Here is a 15021-nt window from a genome sequence, read left to right as displayed (position 1 = left end):
CGGGGCAGCACAGCTTCATGGGTGATTAATCAGCCCCGCCCAGTCAGAGGGTCAGTGCGTGCAGGGAGCTGACTGACTGGGCTGGGCTGATGTATCACCCGTGAAACTGTGCTGCCCTGCAACTTAGAGGGAACACTGGAGCCCAGTAGCCCTCGGAGCAGGGGAGCCTGGCTGGTTTTGTTGATGGACCCTGGGAGAAGCTGGAGTCCAGCAGCAAAGGGGTGGAATTTACCTGCCCTGATCCGGCAAACTCCCTCCTTTGGGACTGGTCAGGTCCTCAGGGTGCCAGACCAGGGAAGTCCAACCTGTAGACTGGGGAGGCATGATTTCCTTTACAAGAGCTGGGTTGGCTCTTCTCTTATTGTGTTCACCTATGTGTCTAATAATTTTATACTTTAGAATCAGAGAATCCTAGGACTGGCAGAGACCTCAGGAGTCATCGAGCCCAAAGCAGGACCAATCCCAACTAAATCAACCCAGCCAGGGCTCTGTCAAGCCGGGACTTAAACACCTCTAGGAATGGAGATTCCACCCCCTCCCTAGGGAACCCATCCCAGCGCTTCCCCTGTGTCCTAGGGAGGGTATTTTATTATCGTTTCAACCACTGTGCCTGATGCTGGAGTCTGATTTATTGGCCTGTGATTGTCGGGATTCCCTTTGGAGCCCTTTTTAAAAATTGCTGTTAAATCAGTTACCCTCCAGGCATTGGTAACTGTTGAGGGGTGGGCCCCCTCGAGGGTATGAAAGCCTCCAAAGCCTAGTGTAAGGCCCTCTTCCTCTAGGGCACACACAGTCCACAGGCTTGATTTACAACAAATGCCCCTCTCACCAGGTATATACGGCCCTAAGGTCTAGGCCCTCAAGATTACCTTCCCCTCTGGCAGGTTATTTAAGGCCCTGAGGCCTAGTCAAAAGCACATGCCCCTCCGGCAGGGTATTTACGGCCCTGAGGCCTGGTCAAAAGCACATGCCCCTCCGGCAGGGTATTTACGGCCCTGAGGCCTGGTCAAAAGCACATGCCCCTCCGGCAGGGTATTTACGGCCCTGAGGCCTGGTCAAAAGCACATGCCCCTCCGGCAGGGTATTTACGGCCCTGAGGCCTGGTCAAAAGTACATGCCCCTCCGGCAGGGTATTTACGGCCCTGAGGCCTGGTCAAAAGTACATGCCCCTCCGGCAGGGTATTTACGGCCCTGAGGCCTGGTCACCAGGCAACCCCCCCAGCTGTGGGGTAGGCCAGTAGGGGGACCCAGGCCCTCCCGCTCCACCGGGTTCCACTGCCTGCTCGGCGGGGATTCCTTCCGACATGCGCTGAGCTCCCCGAGGCCCATCCCCCGCCCTGGGCTGCTTCCTACCGCTCCGGACGAACTGCTCCCCTCCCCGGGGGTTGCTTGGCCGGGTGCGCCCTGGTCGTTGGCCTCCTGGCTTGGCGCTGGGGCGGCTGCTGCAGGGGCTGCTGAGGCGGCGGCGGCGGCGGCTCAGGGGCAGCGCAGGAGCTCCACACCGTGCTCCTTCAGCTCCAGCTGCCTGGCTCCCTGGGCTTTTATACCCTGGCCCCCTTAGGAGCATGCCCCGCAGGGCTGTGGGGGTGGGGCTTTTCCGGCCAGCTGGGCCAGGGCAGCTCCCTGCCCTACAGGGCGGGGTGGATTCCCAGTAGCACGGGCTGATTTCAGCGTTCCCTTGCACGCCCGTTACACACGTTCTCTACTTTCACCGCCACGTTCCTCGAGAGCTCCTGGGTGAATCCCGTTGAGTTTATCAATTCAGTGGGCCCCTCCGTCTGGGACAGCCCCTCAGATCCGTCACCCAAAGGCACAGCCTGGGGGGGATCCCCCGACATCCTTTGCCATGAAGAGCGATGCCAAGAGCTCATTCGGCTTCTCTGCCGCAGCCTCGTCTTCCTCCAGCCCCTCCATTGCCCAGTGGCCCCGCTGAGTGTTTAGTGGGCACCCGGCCTCTGGGTGTGAATCATAGAATCACAGAACACTAGGACTGGAAGGGATCTCGAGGGGTCATCGAGTCCAATCCCCGGCCCTCACGGCAGGACCCAGCACTATCCAAGGAATTGCTCTCCGTGCTGGGCTCTGTGTATCAACCCCGCACTGACCTGGCTGAGGAGGCTCCGCCCCCACAGCCCTGCTGGGCATGCTCCAACTGGAGGCGGGGCTATAAAGGCCTGTGGAGCGGCTCAGTCAGGGCTGACGGCCGCAGGGGAAGGAGGTGCTGCAGGAGCTCCCGGGGAGGAAGCACAGCTGGAGCAAGCCGCCGCGGCCAGGCCGAGAGGGACTGCATTAGAAGCCCCCAGACCAGAGCGAGGAGACAGAGAGGGCTTCCTACAGGATGCAGGTAGGATGTGGCCTAGGGTGGGGAATTGCTCCCCGAGAGCTTGGTGTGTTACAGGGGGATCCCCCACCGAGCTAGCAGTGGACCATTTCACTGCCGACGGATGTAGGCTGGGACCCGGTGGAGAGGCCCAGGTCCCCCTAATCTGCCTCCTCAGATACCCCACGTCGGAGAGCCTTGTCTATTGTATGTTGACTCTGTGGCCACTAGGTTGTGTTACCCTGAACACAGGGGAAGTAGCCAGTCTCTGTGGCCACTGAGACACACTACCCTGGCTCCAGAGGGATTGTATATCGACTCTGTGGCTGTTAGGCTGTGATGTGTATTGACTGCGGCCGCTGGGCCATACTACCCTGATCCCGGGAGGGGGGAAGTATATTGACTCTGAGGCCACTAGGCTGTACTCCTCTGAACACTGAGGATTGTATATTGACTCTGTGGCCACTAGGCCATGTTACCCTGAACACAGGGGAGAGCATTTAGACTTTGTGGCCACTAGGCCATACTGCCCTAAATGCAGGTTGCAGTGCATAGACTCTGTGTCTTAGGCCACCTTGTCCTGAGAGGGAGTTCAAGAGGCATCCAAGGACCCATTGCCACCCTGACCGGGGGATGGGCAAGGCGCCCTCGACAGCGTCTTTTGCTAACTTTTCTTCAAATCTTTTTTCTTTTTGGCCTGCTTAATTATACTTTTGCAGTTGACTTGCCAGAGTTTATACTCCTTTCTGTTTTCCTCAGTAAGATTTGACTTCCAATTTTTGAAGGATGCCTGTTGCCTCTAACTGCCCCTTTTGTTCTGTTTAGGCATCAGGACTGTGTTTGGCCCTCTGTTTTTTAGGGGTTTTGTTTGTTTGTTTGTTTGTTTGCTTGTTTTTAATTTTGGGGTATTTAATGTGAGCCTCTATAATGGCCTTTTTTAAAAAAAGTTTCCATGCAGCTTGTGGGCATTTCACTCTCATGACGGATCCTTTTAATTTCCATTTAACTCGCTTCCTCCTTTTTTGTGTAGTTCTTTTTTTTTTTTAATTAAACGGGCTATCGCGGTCGACTCCTTAGCATTTTTCCACGACAAGGATGTTAAAATTAATTGCATTATAGCCACTGTTCCAGAGTGTTTCAGCTCTGTTCACCCCCACCCCAGAATCTTTGCTCTACATAGGAATAAATCAAGAATTGCCTAATCCCACAGGTTCCAGGACTAGCTGCGCCCACGAGCCGTCATTAAGGGTGCCTCAAAATGTTCTCTCTGCCTCACGCCTTGAGGCGACATGTGCCAGTCAATGTGGGAATAGCTGAACCTCCCTACCCCCCATTCTCAGCTACCCCACGTGGCGGAGCCTGGTCTATTGTATATTGACTCAGGGATCTTCAGAAGAAAACTGGGTAGCCCTTTGTTGAGGGGTGCCCGGTCTCATCTCCTCAGCTCTTCGGTTCTCTGGTTTTCTTTAAGATGCAGTGCGTGGCAGGGGAAGAATTTGTGAAGGCGGTGAAGGGTGGGGCAGCGGGCAGAGCTCCATGCTGATTTTAAAAGATGCTGTAAACTCTGCTGAGTTGTGTCTCTTCGATGTAGTCTGTCTGGTGCCCGGCAGAAAGGGGCCCTCTCCTCTGGAGGGTCTCAGCTCTACAATATTCATTCATGATTATTTTTATCCGTGGTTACTTTTAGGACGGGTGGGCATCTAAGGCCCGGGGGCCGGATGCAGCCCTCGGCTAACCTGGATCTGGCCCCAAGGCTCACGGCTCCTCCCCTCGCAGCACTGGGGAGCCTGTGCTGGTGCACCAGTCCCCCTCCCCACACTTCCCCCACAGGGCTGGAGCTCACAAAATCGACTAGTCCGGCCTCCCTTACGCTCTGGTGTGTGAGGAGAACGTGGGGAATGTCTCTCTCCTCAGTTGGAAGTCAAATCAGTGGGGTTTTTTCCTCGTTTTTGCTTCTTACTTGTGTGTGGCCCCCAACTGGTTTTTCCTGTGGGTCAGCGGCCCCCGACCCAAAAAAGGTTCCCCTCCCCCTCCGTGTTAGGCTCTCCCCACCACGGACACCCCACCACTGACTGTCCGGCTTACACGTCGACATTTCTTTCTGTGGGATTGGGGAAAGGCAGGAAAGAAGCTAAGCGGTTCCGTGCTGTGCGGCGGTCTCCAGGTTGACCCCAGGACAAGAGAGAGACAAGATGGCGGAGGTATTCTCTTGTGTCTCACCTGCTTCTGTTTGTGTGGGAGGCACGTTTGGGAGCTTACACAGAGCTCTAGGTAACTTCTGAGTCTCCATAGGTGCTGGCTTATGATATACCCCCTCCCCCAAGCTTCCACCCCACCTCTTTCTGCCCCGGCCCACTTTCTGCCCCCTCCCTCACTTGTGCCACATCCCTGCACCTCCCTACCCCCCACAAGCCTCCTGAATAGCATAAAACAGCCGTGAGCAGCGGGCGGGAGGGAGGAGCTGATCAGCAGGGCTGCTGGTGGGTGAGAGGCTCTGGTGCCGGCTTGCTGGCTGGAGTGGGGAGCACTCGTTTTATCCAGGGGTGCTCCTGCCTCGGAGCACCCACTGCGTCAGCGCCTCCGGAGTCAGCCACTGCGTCGGCACCTACTCTCCCAGACCGGTAGTGGCTGGAACATTGATGACTTTGGTCTCAAGCAGGGTGCAAAGGGAGCAGTTGCCCTGGAGTCGAGTGATTCAAAGAGGCCCCAGGCTTCCGGCCACTGCTGTAGTGGCTTGCGCCCCTGGCCCTTTAAATCACCGCCAGAATACCATTCTGCATGCTCCAGGCAGTGCTAGAGGCTGGCTGCCCTGGCCCCGCCCCTTCTGCCCAGGGCCCCGCCCCTACCCACCTCTCCCACTCACCTTGCCCAGAGGCTCTTGGAGGCTGTCGGGGCCTCTGGTCTCAAGGCCTGAATCAGACCCACTGGTGTCAGTGGGGCTCCAGGTAGGTCCAGTAGATTAGGGGCAGCTAACATGATTAGGGGTTTGGAACAGGTCCCATATGAAGAGAGGTTAAAGCGACTGGGACTTTTCAGTTTAGAAAAGAGGAGACTGAGGGGGGATATGATAGAGGTCTATAAAATCATGAGTGGTGTGAAGAGGGTGAATAAAGAAAAGTTATTTCTTAGTTCCCATAATAGAAGAACTAGAGGACACCAAATGAAGTTAAAGGGTAGCAGGTTTAAAACTAATAAAAGAAAGTCCTTCTTCACACAGTGAGTAGTCAACCTGTGGAACTCCTTGCCAGAGGAGGCTGTGAAGGCTAGGACTATAACAGCGTTTAAAGAGAAGCTAGATAATTTCATGGAGGTTAGGTCCATAAAAGGCTATTAGCCAGGGGATAGAAATGGTGTCTTTGGCCTCTGTTTGTCAGAGGCTGGAGAAGGATGGCAGGAGACAAATCGCTTGATCATTGTCGTCGGTCCACCTTCTCTGGGGCACCTGGTGCTGGCCACTGTGGGCAGACAGGCTACTGGGCTAGATGGACCTTTGCTCTGACCCAGTACGGCCGCTCTTATGTTCTTATGTCCACTGAGCCTTCACATGCCATGAGCAGGAGGGCTCAATCCAGTTACAAGACAGTCGGTGTCCATGTCACTAAGCTGTCGTCCCTGTCACCATCGCGTGGGGAGAGAGGCCATGGAGGGAACGCCATGGAGACGGGGACTAGCAAGACGGACACCTAGCGAGGGTGCCACCTACCAAGTCAGAGGGAGGGTTAGACAACCTCCAGACAGAAAACACTTTGAATAATAACAATAGGAGCAGGCTTACACCTTTTCCACTGCTGCTTGAGTCTGGGCTGCTCCCTTCTCTCTTTCTCCTGATGAAACGCTGTCGGTCCACAGCAAACTGTTCCTTGCTCCGCATAGGGACTGAGCGCCACACCTCAGGGAAAGCCAAGCCCCAATTCCCAGCCAGGAATTGGAGCCAAAATCTATGTAAATACAGACCAGAAAGGAGCTGCCTCCCAGCTGGCTCTCAGCGGATGAGAAACTGTTAGAAACTGGGTGCGTTGCCTGTGAAGGCGCGAAGGGATTCAAATTCTCCTTTGCCGCCCGTCTCCGGGCCATTGACTTTCCATCAACATCCACCCACTGTTCTTGACGTGCTAAGCAGCACAGCTGTGCATGGGGCCGGTGTTATTTTGCCTAGGCTTGTCTTGCATTTCGAGTGGTGCCCTGCAGCTGTGTTCTGCCCCTGGGGGAAGCTGACATGATTGGCAGGGTCTTGGCAGCCATGTTCTACACTAGCATGCCCTCTACGTCCAGTATGGGCCTCTCCCTGCCCCCCCTTGCCATCTTCCAGCATGCTTGCTCCATATCGAGGTGCGCCCACCGTTGCATTCGACTTGGGGCAGACAGCATGCTCAATGGCATGCCCTTGCCCTGGAACGGTTAACTTCCCTCCAGATGGTTTCCCGTCGGAAGGCTTGACATAGGACCGTAAGGCTGCCAAACAAAGACCGGAGCAGGCTGGCAAACCAGATGCTGCTTCGCGGGATCAGCATCATTAAAATCCCAACCTGGGAACTCAAAGGAGCATTTATTTGGAAAGCAAACAGTTGCGGATGTTTCAGTCTCACCGTGAGCTCAGTGTCAGCACGGCCTCACCCTTCCCTCCGCCCCCGTATCCTTAGCGAAATGGCTACGTCGCGGCAACCGCTCCTTCTACCCGGAGTACCTCGCCGGTCTTCGGAGGAGTGCTGCCGTCCATACCAACAGCCCGACAAGGAGCCTGGGGAAGCCAACAGGTGGCAAGCAGACTGTGTGTGTGAGAGCGAGAGCGACCCCGGGTCACTGCTTAAACTTTGCTTATTTACAGCCGCCGCATACATATGAAGCTCAATCGCACTTCCACCCAAATCAATCCTCCTCTGGAGACAGGTGGCAGATTTCCCACTCCATTATTTACAGCCACTTCGCGGTGGAAACGGCAAGCTGTAAAATGTCCATATAGCTTGGGAAAGATTTATGGCCGTCCTCTCTTTCAAAGGCTGCCTGCCCCACCGGGCTGCACTTGGGATGCGGGAGGGATGCATTCCAAGGTGCCGGGCAAGGATGAAGGCTCGTTTATTACTCGATCCTTTGCAGCAAGGTACTTGAGCTCACCGTGGTACGCATGGAGAAGCCAAAGGCCAATGCCCCCCCATCCAGTCAATGATGAGGTTTTATGAATTTGACGATAGCGGCGGGATGAAGATCCCTGAGAGGTGAAGATCTCTACTGATCCCAGGGCAAGCTCCCATCCCAGGGCTCTGCTGACCTAGGGCAGCCCCTGCTAGGTTCTTTCAGCATGGACTGCGCCATCCTCCGCCCTATCAATGAGGCTGACAGCAAATTAGTAATGTGGATTCCTGTCCACCAGGAAGCAGCCCAAGGTCACCACTTCATTGAGCGTGGCCCATGCTCAGTTGTTCCTTTTTGTCCACTCCTGGGCTGGAATCTGTCTGCTCTGTCTTTGAGTCCCCTGAGCCAAGCAGTGGGGAGCTCACACATCCCCGGCCTACGCTGGCCCATGTGAATCGAACATCCTAGAACCTCAGAGTCAGCTACGTGGCTCACTCGGGACCAGAAATACATTCGCAGGCAGCAGGAGAGACCAAGAAAAAGCAAACAAAGAAAACGAATACGGTACAATCCAGCATTAAATGTAAACTACTAAGAAAAGGGGGGGAATGGCGTTTTCTTCTGCATGGTAAGGTGTCAATGCCGTGGTAAGTCACCGTTCCACTGTCTGCTTTTGGAAAAAGAGCCACAATGGTTTGTTCAGCGTGACGAACATTTCAGAGTGGCCAATTCCCTTCCCGAGGAGTTCGGAACTCCGAGGTTCCAGTATATCGGAACTACAAAGGGATCTCGCAAGCTGACTCCGCCCCCAGGATGGGCGGGGCCTGGGACAGAAGGGGCGGGGCATGGGACTAGCCTCACCCCCAGAGTTGTCTGGGGCCGGAGGCTTTGAAGTAAACACAGAGCAAAGGGCTTGCGGCTCCCGGTCCCACTGCTGCCACCTTGCCTGGCAGACGCCTGGGGTTGCTGTGTCTATTTAAAAGGTTCACGGCTTCGGGTTAGTGCAGCGATCGGGAGCCATTTAAATAGGATTCTGCTGCCTGAGCCACTGCCTGGAAATGTGGTGGCATGGGCAGCAGGATAGAAATAGAAAGCATCCAGATGCCGTCCGTGGGCTGGATCAAAGTGGGAGGCGGGCCGGATTCGGCCCCCGGGCCGCATCTTGCCCAGCCTGGTACTATCCCCTGGAATTTGGTGACGGGTGAGGGTCGGTATGTCTCAGTCCAGTTTCCAGTGGTGGGGGCCAAGACCACAGACATCCCCACCCATCTCCCGGGCACTGGTCCCCCACCCTGGTCTGCCAGTTGCAACAGAGGGGTCAGCAGGCTTCAGTCACTGCCCTGGACGTGGTTGTTGGTACTCCGGGATGCAGCACACACCTCCGTGCTGCCGGAGAGCTGCCTTCTTTCGGGATAAGGAGAGAACTTCAATCTCCGGAGCTGTCAATACGATGCATTTCTCTAGCACTCAATTCCCACAGCCCTTTACCATGAAAACGTCAAAATAAAAACCACAATATAAAAATACACACTGAAAAGATCATGCAAAATCGATCATTTCACCATGAAAGTGCTGACTTGGCGAGCGTGGCATTCCTGCTCTGTGGGTGAGGATGCAGCTGTCTCCCGACACACGGATGCGGCTTGTCCCGTTGTTCTTGTGCAGCTGTTCTACCATTGGCCCGTTTCTGTTCCGCTGTGATCACCAGTACAGCTCTCCCTTCTGCATTAGCCTTTCTTCACGGCTGCAGAGCGTTGAAGAATTGTTTCGCAGCCACAGAGATCACCACGTGCAGCCCTGTGCGCCAAGGCAGGACCACAAAAAACCCTCGATCATCCCAGACAGGTGTTTGTCCAGCCACTTCTTAAAAACCTCCAGTGATAGAGAGTCCACAACCTCCCCTGAAAGCCAGAGCTTAACTACTCCTGTTGCTAGAAAGGTTTTCTTAAAATCTAAACTAAATCTCCTTCGCTTCAGATTAACCCCATTGCTTCTTCTCCTACCGCCAGTGGACACGGCGAACAATTTATCATTGTCTTCTCTGTAACAGCCCTGAGCGTGACTGTTATCAGATCCCTTCTCAGTCAGCTTTCCTCAAGACTAAATAGTCCCAGTTTTTTAAACTTTTTCTCCGAGATCAGGTTTTCTAAGCCCTTTATCATGTGTATTGCTCTCCTCTGGACTCTCTCCAATTTGTCCACATCTTTCTTACAGTGTGTCACTCAGAAAGGGATGCAGGACTCCAGCTGACACCTCACTGGGGCCAAATGGAGTAATACAGTGACTCCCTAGGGGCTGCATCTAGACTGGCATGATTTTGCGCAAATACTTTTAACAGAAAAGTTTTTCCGTTAAAAGTATTTGTGCAAGAGAGCGTCTATACTGGCATGTGCCTTTGCGCAAAAGATTTGCTTTTACGCAAAAGCATCCGTGCCAGTGTAGTCACTCTCTTGTGCAAGAAAGCTCTGATAGCCATTTTAGCCATCGGGCTTTCTTGCACAAGAAATTAACGTTGTTGTCTACACTGGCCCTCTTGCACAAGAATACTTGCGCAAGAGGGCTTATCCCTGAGCGGGAGCGTCAGAGTATTTGCACAAGAACCACTGATTACATTACAAAGTCAGTGTTCTTGCGCAAATATTCGTGGTCAGTGTAGACAGGTGGCAAGATCATGCCAGTCTAGACACAGCCCCTGTGTCTTACTATGACACCCCAATTAATAATTAATACACCTCAGAAAGAGATGAGCCTTTTTCACAACTGCCTTCGTGTTGCTGGCTCATTCCGTTGTGATCCACTATCACTCCCGGATCTTTTTTCACAATACCACCACCCCACCAGTTATTCCCCGATTTGTAGTGGGGCATTTGATTTTTTTTCTTTCCCAGGTGAAGTGCGTTGCACATATCTTCATGTGATATCATTGGATTGAGGTCAGACCAATTCTCTTCGTCAAGGTCACTTTGCCTTCTAATCCTGACTGCCAGAATGCTTGCAACCCCTCCCAGCATAGTGTCATCCACTGGTTTTATAAGCATGCTCTTCACTTCAGGGGGAGGGATAGCTCAGTGGTTTGTGCATGGGCCTGCTAAACCCAGGGTTGAGAGCTCAATCCTTGAGGAGGCCGTTTAGACATTCGGGGCAAATATTTGTCAGGGACAGTACTTGGTCCTGCTGTGAAGGCAGGGGACTGGACTCAATGACCTTTCAAGGTCCCTTCCAGTTCTAGGAGATAGGTATCTCCATTAATTTCTTCCATTCCCTGAGTCATCCAGGAAAATATTGACTCATAGCAGGCCAAGGACTGACCCAAGAGAGATGTCCCCCTCCCAGTTTGACAGGAAGCCATTGATAACTGCTCTTTGAGTCCCAGATCCCTATTCATTTTACATATCCCAATAGGTAAGAATAGCGGTCGGTAAGTTTCCATTTGTGCACATGCCTGGGAGTAATTTCATCTAGGCCATTATGCCCTAGTTGCTTATGTGACTATCGTGATGGACTATGCCAAAATATTCATCACCTTCCTGAAATCAATGTCTATCCCATTTCAGCTTCCTGGTCACCTACACTGTCAAAGAAGGAAAGTCGGTCAGCTTGGCACGATTTATTCTTAACCAATCCTTCTTGGTTAGTCCTGATTATCCCCCCCCAGTGCTTTCAAAATTGGTTGTTAAACCCTTCATTCCCAGATCTTCCCAATATTGAAGTTGGGCTGACTGGTCTATAATTCCCCTCGTTCTCTTTGGCCCCCCCTTTTAAGGAGAGGTATTAAGTTTGCCCTTCTTGGTTGCATCTACACTGCACCCTTACCTGGATGGACGCTGGAGGCACGTAGGTAACGTTAGAGAAGAAACAGGCGACCCAGGAGCAGATGGGGTCAACAGAAATGCTTTATTACCCAATACACATTAACCTTGGACATTCAGCACAACCTCCGAGTGGCAACAACCTGGCACCAATGACATCTTTTTATCTGTTTTAGTATGTTAATTCACATGTCTATCACTATGTTTCCTAAAGCCTTATTTAGTAATGTTAACTCCCACGAACTGAATATTAATAAGCAGATGATGACATTATTATACCGCCCCAATTACTATTTATAGAATTTCTAATTAAATCAACACTTTTCTGTGCTACAAACTTTCCGAATCAGCAGGTTACAGAGATTACAAGAAAAGTGACCTTGAAATATTTATACAGCCCCAGTGAGGGTAGGTAAAAGACACAACACAGAAGAGCAGCGGCATGCTTATCTATGTTTCTAGGCCACAAAAATGAAGGGAAAGAGCGTGTTCGAGGGCAATGCCTACTGTGATTGAATTTCTTACCACTATCCCAGATCCCTATTCATTTTACATATCCCAATAGGTAAGAATAGCGGTCGGTAAGTTTCCAGCATTGAATGGTGTTTACGTGACCAACATTTATTTGTACTGTAGGGTATGTCTAGACTGCATCCCTCTGTCGGCAGACAGATGCAGATTAGGCAGGTCGACATTGCAAATGAGGCAGGGATTTAAATATCCCGTGCCTAATTTGCATAAAAACAGCCACCGCGTTTTACCGACTCAGCACTTTGTTGGCAAAAAGTGGCAGTCTAGAGGAGGATCTGTCGAGAAAGAAAGCCTTTTTCGACGGATCCCTTATGCTTCCTGCAAGGAGGTTTACAGATCTGTCAAACGGCTTTCCTTCTCGACAGATCCCCCTCTAAGGGTGTGTCTAGACTACAGGGTTTTGTGGACAAAAGTGGACTTTTGGGCTGTGTCTAGACTACATGCCTCTGTCGGCAGAGGCATGTAGATTAGGGTTGTAGGAAAAGGCAAATGAAGCCGCGATTTAAATGATCGTGGCTTCATTTACATTTACATGGCTGCCGCGCTGAGCCGACAAACAGCTGATCAGTTGTTTGTCGGCTCGCGCGCTAGTCTGGACGTTCCCCCTGTCGACATCAAAGCCCTTTGTCGGCAGCCCCGGTAAACCTCATCCCACGAGGAATAACGGGGCTGCCGACAAAGGGCTTTGATGTCGGCAGGGGAGCGTCCAGACTAGCGCGCTGAGCAGACAAACAGCTGATCATTTAAATCGCGGCTTCATTTGACTTTGCCTATGTGTCTAATCTACATGCCTCTGATGACAGGCATGTAGTCTAGACACAGCCGTAGTGTCCAGGAGGTAGCTCTTGTGTGGAAAGTCCAGGCTGAGGTTAATGGTGGGGTGGAAATTGTTGAAATCCCGGTGGAATTCTTCAAGGGCCTCCTTCCCATGGGACCTTACGATGAAGATGGCATCAGTGTGGTATACGGAGAGGAAGGATGCTAGGGGACCGGAGCTGAGGAAACGTTCAAGGTCAGCCGTAAAGATGTCGGCATATTGTGGGGCCATGCAGATGCCCATGGCTGTGCCGCTGCCTTGAAGGTACAAATTGTCCCCAAATCAGAAATGGTTGTGGGTGAGGACAAAGTCACAGGGCTCAGTCACCCGGTGAGCCATGGCATCATTGGGGACAGTGGTCCTGACAGCGTTGTCCATCCTCAGGTGGAAGATTGGGGTAAAGAGCTTTCACCTCTACGGTGGCCAGGATGGTGTTTTCAGGAAGAGCACAGATGCAGCGTTCCTCTCGGGGCTGTAATGACCAGTCACGGAGCCCATAAATCCCATAATGACCGGTTCCCACGCCTCCTGAACGGAGGAGCCCAGTATGGCTCTCGTGCACTATTTCATCCGATACAGATTATTACAGAAGCTGCTGGCAAGGCTGCTGGAGTTAATGGTCCGTGTGTCCATTATGCATATGAAAGGGAAGCCATAGGAAGGCACACGGGGCCATTGCGTGGCCCGGATACTGCACATGCCAGTGCTTCTACCTCATTCTTTTCCCCTCTGAATCGTCCTTAGGGAGGAGAGCAGCTCCAAGGTCACAGTGATGGGTGATTGAATTAATCGCCCTGCAAGGGAGAAACTATCTGTGCTGGCCGAGGCAGCGGCATGGCACAGGAAGGGGAATGTGTGAGCTTCCCCCCACGGCTCCTCTGGCCCTGGGATGCCCCACATCGCTGCGGAGGTGGTGCAATCCAGACCTGCAGCCCCACACCCGCTGGGCCAGCCCTGGGTTCTACCCATACCGCTCTGCCTCTGCTCCTCGGTCCTGATCCACGGCCCCGCTGGAGTCCCCACACAGCTCCACTGGTGCATTTCAGCCCCCACCTGCAGCGACTTTCTCCTGCATCGTAGGTCCCTGCCTGGAAGACAGAGCATCCCCAGGGGGCTCAGAAGTGGACGGTACCACCAGCCCCTGGTGTTTTGATCTGGAAACTCTCACCAGTTTAATTAAGGCTTTGAGGACCTCAATCAAAGAGAGAGAAGGAAATGCTAAGGCCAGCTCATTTCTTAAACTGCTCTTTGGCACCTGCTGAAACTTACCTCATGTAGCAAATTAAAAACGTTGCAAGACGGAGAACGGCCAATAAAAAAAAAAAAACCTTTCTTCCCTGTAATTTCAGCCAGCAGAGTGGCTCGGTGCATTAATTAATGGTGGGAAATGAAGCTCGTTCGATTGAGGAACAATTAGAAAGGAGATCTAGACGTACAGCCGGGCTCTGCTCGGGGCTTGCCCTCCCGTCTGTCATCCTTACAGAGGCTCCGGGCCGCAAGGAGCTTTCATCCGCCCCTGCGTGACCCAGGACACCTCCCTGCCTGCCAGCCCATTTGCCCTCTTCGCCCACAAGCGTCTTTGCAGTGTCTCACGGGCCGCCCACGAGTTGCACTTCTTGATCCAAGCCCAGCTTGAAATCCCTCTGCCAGAACCATTTCCATTTCCCTGGCTGGGTCCAAGTTCAGATGGAGCATCTCTCTCTGGCTCCATTGCCAATCTCCGGGTCCATGCAGGAGTCAAGGAGTCAAGGAATGTCTGAGGGGGGCCGAGTGTGAGGCTATCCAGTCCCTCCCTGCTTATGATCTGCAGGATCCCACATGTACCTTCCCCGCTGGACGTGGTTAGCCACATGGCCCCTAGCTGCTGATCCTTAATAGCGATTGTTTACTAATACTCATGCCCCACCTCTGAATCTGGTGCCCAGAGCTAATCTGCATAACCCTTTGTTTCAATGTCTCTTTTCCTTGTCTTCCCCCCTCTGCTTGCTTCCCTTCCTTCGTTACAGTGACTCGTCACAGCTTAATGCCAACTGGAAGGTCCTTGGGGCAGGGACCATCTCTGGTGTGTACAGCAGCTAACAGAACCCTGCAGTGTGCTTCTGTCTTGCCAATAATGAACAGCAACAGGCATTTTTTTTTTATAATGGAGATTGCCTATCTCCTAGAACTGAAAGGGGACCTTGAAGGTCATTGAGTCCAGTCCCCTGCCTTCTCAGCAGGACCAAATACCATTCCTGACAAATTTTTTGCCCCAAATGGCCTCAGCAAGGATTGAACTCACAACCCTGGGTTTAACAGGCCAATGCTCAAACCACTGAGCTATCCCTCCCCCTGCCACAGAGGCTCTCTTGGTGCCGGCTTGCATCACCTTCGCCAAGCAGCTATGATTACGGGTCAATTATTATACATTATGGCACGGGCAGCAAGCTAAAGGGAGTTGCACAGAAGAACGGCCAGACGGGGTCAGACCAAAG

At 52.8% G+C, this 15021-nt stretch overlaps 1 protein-coding gene across 1 annotated transcript in view; it reads left to right on the top strand.

The window, feature by feature from the left end:
* Positions 1 to 2139: 2139 nt before the first annotated feature.
* Positions 2140 to 15021, top strand: part of CNTFR (ciliary neurotrophic factor receptor) — a 474842-nt gene continuing 461960 nt past the window's right edge. Inside the window, exon 1 of the mRNA XM_075932805.1 lies at positions 2140 to 2344. The gene's annotated coding sequence lies outside the window, so the exon portion shown is untranslated. The remainder of the gene's footprint in view (positions 2345 to 15021) is intronic.

This window comes from Pelodiscus sinensis, chromosome 6 (assembly GCF_049634645.1).
Source record: "Pelodiscus sinensis isolate JC-2024 chromosome 6, ASM4963464v1, whole genome shotgun sequence".
NCBI classification, from domain to species: Eukaryota; Metazoa; Chordata; order Testudines; family Trionychidae; genus Pelodiscus; species Pelodiscus sinensis.
The sequence above is the reverse complement of the archived record's forward strand: the minus strand, read 5'-3'. Positions and strand labels throughout refer to the sequence as shown.